Source organism: Grammomys surdaster, unplaced genomic scaffold (genome assembly GCF_004785775.1).
Source record: "Grammomys surdaster isolate TR1022 unplaced genomic scaffold, NIH_TR_1.0 193, whole genome shotgun sequence".
Taxonomy (NCBI): domain Eukaryota; kingdom Metazoa; phylum Chordata; class Mammalia; order Rodentia; family Muridae; genus Grammomys; species Grammomys surdaster.
Window position 1 is genome coordinate 866490 of NW_021604638.1, and position 8853 is coordinate 875342.

Genomic DNA, 8853 nt, shown 5'->3' on the forward strand with positions numbered 1-8853 from the left:
TCCAAAACCATAGGCCCCAGGTTTATCTCGTGTAGAGAAATAAGAGGAATTCTGTGTGTAGACCCCAAGGGATATTTGTGTAGTGAGGGAAGAGTTCCTGCAGCCCACCCTGCTGCTGAGAGCTGACCCTAGTCACGTGGCAAAGCCCCCTCCTCCTCCTCCTCCTTCTCCTTCTCCTCCGCCTTTCTGTGCATACGGCATTAGTAAACAACCGCCGAGCCGGTCTCCCGCAGGAACATTGGATTAGAGCTGTGGGCCTGTTCTCCTCCATTCTCGAGAGCACACATCAGTCCCCCCCACCCCCCCCTGCAAAGCAGGGGCTTGTTTACTTCTGACTAGAACCTGATCTCCCGCCTACGCTGGATGGCTGTGTTTTAGTCATCTTTGTACCCACTGCCATCTCATCTGGCTTGTAACAAGCTCCGAATAAATGGTTTTTAAATATGTGCACGAATATTAGAGACCTGAGATTTAAGTTCCCAAATGCTCTGTCCTTCATCCAGCATCTCTAAAGCCTTTAGAGACGTCTAATGTATATATTTTAAACACAGCTATATATCCAGCTTACATAATCTATGCAATCAGTGGCCTGTCCACCTCTCTAGGGTTATTGTGAAGATCAAATACAAGCACGTTGTATTTGATGTCAGATTCTGGACAAATATTATATAGAATGGTAATTTATTTATTTTCTACATTCAACAAGCTTAGTAGAGTTATTCCTGGTGTTGTGTTCCAGCCCATGATGACGACCCTCCCTGGTGAATCTTTAATATTTATTGTTGGACATTTAGGAAACCAACCAAGCTTGCATCTCTTTGAGAGAACTGAACAGTGTTCTCACATATGAATAATAGAACAAGAATCCTCTTATTCTCAAAACAGGCACCTCAAGCAACTCCAGAGCCCAGGAACAAGGAGATAAAGAATCCGGGAGCTGAGTACAGGAGCCGGAAGGTAGTTGGAGCAGCTGAGCCTTAGCCCCGTGGAAGCACAGGGTTCTGGGCATGAACTAGTATTAAGAGCTGGGGAGAAGGCATGTCTGACTGCTTATCTGTGGTCATGTCCGTGTAGGCTCTGACCCACACTACGGGGGGGGGGGTGAGTGGGGGAGAAAATCATTATAGTCCAATGTTCTTAGCTGTTTTATTTTTCTGTCAAGTAGCTTCAGTATTTTTTTTTAAGCATTCCCTCATAGCCAAGTATGTGTTAACCCTGAAACTGAAATCTAGGTTGATGGTTTTATATTTTAAAAGCTTTCACTGTGACTCACTCTTGGCCCGGGGTAGGATTCTGCAATACTCCCTAAGCTTACAGAGCCTTGGTGTCTTGTTTCTTGGGCTTCAAACCCACTCTCTAATGTTTTGCCAGTGGGTCCAAGAAGTCCCTTTTGAGAACAAGTGTTCTAGTGTCTACTCATCCTTCTAATCAGTGCCTGAAGGGGACCATAAACATAGACTGTCACCATGAAGCTAGGCAGCCAGCAGGAGCAGCCTCTTAAGAACAGGCAGTGGCTTGGCAAGATGGCTCTCAGCACTGTGAGATTCACACAGCCTTTAGGAAAGAAATGTAAAGGAGATGCAGCTGGGAAAGCCCTTAATCCCAGTTCAACCCAGTGAGCATGATGGGAATCTGTTCTTGCAGCAGTCCGGCCATCCATCAGAAAGCACTGGTTGAGTTCCACGCTCCCAAAGAGGAAGGCATAGTTATGGGAGCTGAACGCCATCCAAGCACATGTTGGGGATTCTTGTTTAGTGGTTTGGGAATCCAGATGTGTCTGTAATGTTCCTTCACAGGAAGGGAGCTTAGCTAGTCCCAATGGACACCACTGAGTTTTGACCTTTTAAAAAGGCAGGTGGCTGTTCTCTCACCCAGATAAGCAGCAAACATTCCTAAGCTCCCTACGCCGATGAAATGGCTTCCTTGCACAGATCTGACAAGCAGGCCAGGCAGACTCAGGAAACAGTAGCTTTGTATTCTGTCCACCTAAATTGTCGCTCACAGTTTCTGACCCCAGAAAGCACCCTAGCTCTGCCTTCAGCACTGATGCTTGTCCCACCGCAGAGAATGGTAAGAGGCATGGGTTTTGTTTCATACAGACTCCATTAGCCTTCTGTCCTAGACAATTCAATTTTATAAGCGTTTCTCAAATCCTGATGATGGCAGGGGCTAGCTATTGGTCAAAGGGGACAAACAGACCCACACTCTTGCCCTCAAGGGATTTTTGCCTTTCCATTTCAAGTGCCCAAATTCTAACTTCCATCATGTGTACGGTTCCAGCAGCCCCATGACAACCACACGTCTCTTCTTCCCCTTCATCCATCCTCCAAGGTGCAGCCACTGTGACCTTTCCCTTCCAGAGCACAAATCTGATCATGTCACTACCTGATCGAGGCCCTGAGACAGCTCCCTCTGGCCACAGCAGCCTCTTCAAACAGACTGCACAAAGCAGGTGCTTTCTCAGCTAGGCTGTTGCTAATATGAAGAACAGACAGTCTCGGCTGGCAGAAAAATTAAGCTAATAGATGGACTAGTCTCCTGCTTGAGTATTTTCTCTCCTCATTTTCTTTTCAAGTGTCGGTCCCTGCTATCACATGGCTGTATTAGAATATAGTGTGGGAGCTGATCTGATTTATTCCAGAAGCATTCATTTCATCAGAATTCCGACCCATCCCCCACCCTCCACGGTCCCATTGTTCCTAGTATTGGGCTTGCAGGGTCTCCATTGTGTCCCTCAGCAGAGAGCCCCTGGGATGGAGGGCCGGCATCCAAAGCCTTTTCTAACTGGCCCCACAGTAGAAGCTGCTTCCACCCCACAGCTTCATTTAAGGGCCTTTCTCTGCAAGAGTGGACTCTTCCTAGTCTGCTTGGGAAACATGTTCTTCCAAACTGAGCACCCCCTACAGTCTGGTGCAATAAAGGTCTGGGGAATGGATGGAAAGGTAGGTGGATGGAAAGATGGATGGATTCCCATATGGAAAGATGATACTGAATGCATTAAGTACCATAAAACCCCATAAAGATAAGGTACCAAGTGGGTGACGTGAACAGAGAGAATGGAAGTTGAATCTGCATCCAGTGAGGTTTTTCAGCCATGCCAGCATCTTCATTCAGGCTGGGCATTTATAGAAATGGCTTTTTTGCACAACCCAGATCCACTCAATCTAAAGCTACTTTCTTATTGTATCCTTGTAGGGAGTAAACTCTCCTTCTTCAAAACCCACATTTAGTCAACCCCAGGATTCACATTATATCTAACATTCTGGTTTTTGGTCTCTGTGTCCAACCAAGCAAGGGGCCTCTTTGGAACAGCACGTAGCAGCAAAGCATACCTGCATTTCTTCTGCTGGGATGATGTTAACACATGTGGCCTCGAATAAATCAGCTCCCTTCATACCCATCACCCTTGGCAAGAGCATGAAGCTGCCATGCCTCATAAGTGCGACTCACTCCTCGTGATATAAAGGAAGTCATCATCTTTTTGTACTGATGGGTACTGAGATGCAGTCAGCTTGTCAAGTTCTAGTCTTGGAGATTTTTTTCTGTTGTTGTTGTTTTTTTTTTGATAACCACTGACCTGATGTGGTAATTTGTGCAGCGTGTAAGTGCAGAGCTAGATACCGGCCTTCTTTCTCCCTGATGCCACTTCGTTACCAGAAGCTTCTCATTAACTATGGAGCTGTGTGTGGGTCAGCACTCTTTGACTTGTAAATGACAGAACTCAAATCAAACCAGCTTAAGTTTAAAGGCACATTCAGTTGGTTCAAGTAAATAAAAACCCTAGGTGCAGCAGGATCTGGAGGGTGAACAGTGTGTTCACTCTCCTCCTCTGTCCTGGTTTTCATTCTCAGGCCAGCCCTCCCGAGAGGTGACAAATTGGTATCTCAAAAGCTCTGAAATGGTGGCCTATAATATCACAACCCCAGCAGGAAGCAGGACACTTGTCTTCTCAATGGTTTTAACAAAAGCCTTATAGTTGACTCTCATTGATAAATGGTGAGTCACATCCTTGGCCCTGTACCCTTAACTGGTAAGAAACAGTGATCATCTACTGTTTCATCCTTATGACCTCTTGAAGTAACTTAGGAAAGTAAAGGGTCTGGGGTTAGACCTCAACCAACTAATGTGTTAGAACCACGAGTATGAGTGTCCATATTTAAGTGCAATAGATTTCTGCCTCTAGTCAGTTTTCTATCCACTGTGTGGTCTACATGTTGCCATCGGTCTTTCCCCAGAACTCATTACTGATTCTCCTTCCTTGTTGGAATCGTCTCTGGTCCAGCCCTACATTTTAACCCATTACCTTTCATCTCCCTTCATTTCAGGAGTCATCTGACCCTGGACTGTCTCCATAGACTCTAGAAACACCCTTCGCTTTTTCCTCTGTTGCCAGCTTCCAGCTGCCAGAGTTTCTGGAACCTCCTGCAGGAGCCTCATGAGCTTCTGGTTTCTCTCTTGAATGCCTCCTACATCCTGAATTCCTGATATGAAGTGGTGGCCTCATGATGCTCTTACCAGCCTCGATTTTTCTTGGTTCTGACAGCAGCTGGCATGCCATCCATGACCAGAGTTCAAAGATACTGTATCTAACTGGCCAATCACTTGTCTGCCCTCCAGTCCTTCCCCACAGCCTCTGCACTGATCCTGTTCTCTTTAGTGTGTGAAATCACATCAATAACTAATCTAGCTAGACTCCATGACCCCAGTTGTGGGGCATTTCCTAAACCATCTCTTTTCTCGAAAGATCAGTCTGTCCACATGTCTCTACTAATGATGTTTCTGCTTTGTCTTCCTACTGCCTATAGAAGAAATGGATTTAGACTGCCTTAATAAGCCTGGAAGTGTCTCTGTTCTCTCTACCACACCCACTTCCAATCTCTCCACACTGCTGTTTCTGTCCATTTTGTGTTTGATATCCTCTCCCACGAATGCCAATTCTCTTCTGCAAAATTTCTATTTGTTTCCAAGGTAGAACTCTGATGTCACCAAGAACCTTCCCCTCTTCCCTCCCCACCCAAGGTACAACTTTGTCCTCTTCTCTGAGGGCAAATACAGCTGTCACTCATGACTAATAGAACACGCTGCCCATCTTGTATTGGTTTGCTTGTCATCTACTCCACCGGATGTGAAAGGGGTGGAGGATAGGCCCTGTCTGGCTTGCCCCCAGGCTGTACTTCCTCTGGGGAATGAGCAATGGATGTGCTAAGAGCCTCCTACTTGCCAGCAAGCAACATCTCTAAGCCAAAGGGAACTGTGTGTTAATGAGAAGGTTGTATGAACCTGAGTAGTGATTTTGTGTCTTCAACCAGTACATCTCCTCCTTCTGAATGGCTGACTCATCCCTAGCTGGCAGTCTCAGTCAATGTTCACCTCTAGCTTGGACTGTCGGAAATGAACACATACCACTGTCTCCATCTTTTTCTTTTCCCTTCTCAAGTTCAGTCCTAAAACAAGTTTAGGGTTTCCTTTGGCCACATCAGCTGTGGCATCAGTGCCACATAAGGAGAGGACAGCAAATTTACTTCAAGCCTTTTGATGGAAATAAAGGTCAATGGAGCAGGACTCTTATCAAATTATGTCTGAAAACACATCTAGACTCCAGACAGGTTCTGAGCAAATTCTATTCACTCTGGATTCTCTGTTACTTCTTCTCCTGGGGTGTGCGTGATTCTGGGAGCTGACACTGGAAGGTGCACACTGTGGTGTCTTCTGAAGGATCGAGGGACTTCAGCCAGCACCTTGGTGAGAAGGCTGTGAGTCCCAAGCTCACACTTTGGAGTGTTTTGGAAGGGCTAGCGTAGTGGTAGTTGGCAACACTGCATGCACGCACCCACCCACCCAGAAGCTATCTGGATTCTAGAATGAAAGACACACACACACACACACACACACACACACACCAGTTAATTTTAATATGCCTTGACTCACTGAAAGGCTGGGCAGTTCTAATCCTCTGCTCAGCTAGCATACATTTCCCTCCAGTACTCCTGCATCAACACCTTCTAAATCTATGTTTGCTCCTCTGTTACCTTCTAGGCAGCCCCCTAGACTCTGCTGCCCAAGACTCTTCTAGGCAGCTTTTCCAGGGGCCATATTCTTTCCACCTACATTTCAGATAGTTTTCCTTCTGCAGCTCTAAATCCAATATGTCTACCTCCAAATCATGATGATCCTCTGTCTTCCTTTCTCCCAGTTCCTAACCTGTGCAAATTCATAGGTTCTGCCTCTATCTGCGTGCCCAGCCATTGGCCATTGACTCTTTATTGATTGATCAAAAACCAACTGGGGACAAGGACCTTCAGCATTTGGACCCAGAGATTCCCAGTTTTGGGTGACAGATTAATTCAAAGCATTGGAACCAATCACCAACAGGCTAGCATGGGAGTTATCCATGTGACTTGTACCTGCTGCTGTGACAGAAGCACTGTCCCTTTCTCCACTTCCAGCAATCAGTATTGGAATCTGACCCAATCAATGGAGGAACCAATTGCTTTATTGAACCACTGAACAGCTTCCATAAGTCCTGCATTGTGGGAGATGCTCTAGTATCACAGAGCCAGTTACACTCTCAAAGAACACAGTCTAGCCTGGGGACACAAAGGCAACAGACGGGAAACAATTAGCGGGCAATGGAGCTTGGAAAAATATGCTGAAGTGACTGCTCAGGCGGCAGCAGGGTGGAAAAGATGAGATGCAATTCAGCGAAAGCTTTCTTGACAGAGCAGGTGAGGGAAGACCAAAGTGTGAATGATGGGAAAGGGCTTCCAGAGCAGAGAGCGCTACCAGCAGGGACACTGGTGAAGCTAGAGAAGCAGGTCTCAGAACCAACAGGAGTGTTTTGGTGTGACTGTAAAATGACTCAGTCACTCAAGTGTGCTGTCTATTGGGCTCACAAGGCTGCTGCGGTCCTACTATGTGTTAACTAATGTAAACATTGCTAAGACACAGGAAAGACAGACACATCAATCTCTTATTGTAACTCTTTACAGTTTAAGATGCTTTGAGGAAAAGAGAATCATTCCAATATGTAGAGAAGTTTCTTAGGGTACAGGAAATAAACAACTAAATCATTTCAGGAAGTTCCTGAAACAGACCAGATGCCAGCCTCCTCCTTCCCCCCAAACTTACATAACATCAAAAAATGCAGGGAGGCACTCTCAGACAAGCTGAGATGCTGTCTTAGTTAGGGTTTTATTGCTGTGAACAGACAGCATGACCAAGGCAACTCTTGTAAGAACAACATTTAATTGGTGCTGGCTTACAGGTTCAGAGGTCTAGTCCATTATCATTAAGGTGGGCATAGTGCAGGAGGAGCTGAGAGTTCTACATCTTCATCTGAAGGCTGCTAGCAGAAGAGTGGCTTCCAGGCAGCTGGGATGAGGCAGGAAACCAGCTACGAAAACTCCAAACTCTGCATCTGTCTGATTTCTAGGTGGTCTTCAGGTCTCCAACACTTTTTTCATCTTTGTTGGCTGCAACAAACTTCTTTTCCTGGATTGGTTCCACTCCTTGTTAGCAACTTTCCTTGGCAGATAGCTCATGGCTCTGGCGTCATGAACATTTTGGGGTCTCCAAGGCAACTTCAACTTCATAGCTTATTGTTCCAATATCTGGGATCCACAAATTATCTTCTAGGCTCCTCCAAAGGGCTGGCATCACTTCTCCAGCTCTGTCCTCTGTAGCACTCTAAGCTCAGGTTGATCCACTCCACTGCTGCTGCTGTTCTTGGTGATCATCTCATGGTACTGGCATCTCCAATACACTGGGGTCTTCTGCTGCAGCTAGATTTCACCAATAGCTTCTCATAGGATCTCTTCATGGTGCCAACCTCAACTCCTACGCATGACCCCTTCAGTTCTGAGCCATCAACTACAACTGAGGCTGCACCTTCACTAATGGCCTTCCATGGCCTCTCACAGTGCTAAGCTTTAGCTGCTCTTCATGACCCTTCATGCTTCAAAACCAGTACCACCTGGGTGACTCTCACACATTACCAAGTACAGCTGCAGCATGAGGTACAACCTTGGCTTTCTCTGGAACACAACTTCTTGTGCTCTCAGAAAACACTTCCCAGAAGATTTCACTTCAGTGATTCTGGTCTCTTCTTAATCACCACTAATTTCTTAGCTCCAGCTAACCAGCATCAGTTGCCCCAGTAGTCTCTTCTATTCTGGACTCTAAAGCCAGAGCCACGTGGCCAAAGCTTCAGAGTTCTGCTGCTTGGAAGAGTTGGAACATGGCCCCTTATTCTATTATGTTATCACTAGCTTTCTGTTTTCCAACTCCTTCACTGCCTAAGCTTGGCTGTCCTGGATCTTGCTCTGTAGATTGACCTTGGACTCAGAGATCTGCATGCCTGTCTCCTGGGATTAAAGGTGTATGTTACCATACCTGGAATTAAGCTTTCCTTTACCTAGAACTTGTTCTGTCCCAGTCTGACCTTGAACTCAGAAATCTGCTTGGCTTTACCTCCTGGGATTAAAGGTATATACCATCATGCCTGGACCTAAGCTTATCTGGGTGGGATCTTGCCCCAAAGTCCCACTCCCTTAATCTGTTATCTCTAGAACACAGATTCAACTCCATTCTACTTCCTGGTGCCTCTTAATACTTAAACCATAGTTTTGTATTTTTCCTTTCTCAGCTTGCTCCTTTTCATTAAAATACTCTTCATAAGAGTGAAATTTAGTAATCACACAGAAGAATTGATACACTGCTGGTTTTAGACTTCCTTTTTCAAAGCAATTAATTTAAATCTCTTCAACTTAGTCTCAGGCAGACTCTTCAGACAACGGCAAAAGGCAGCCTCATTCTTAACCTAAATACTACAAAAACAATCTCTAGGCCACATAC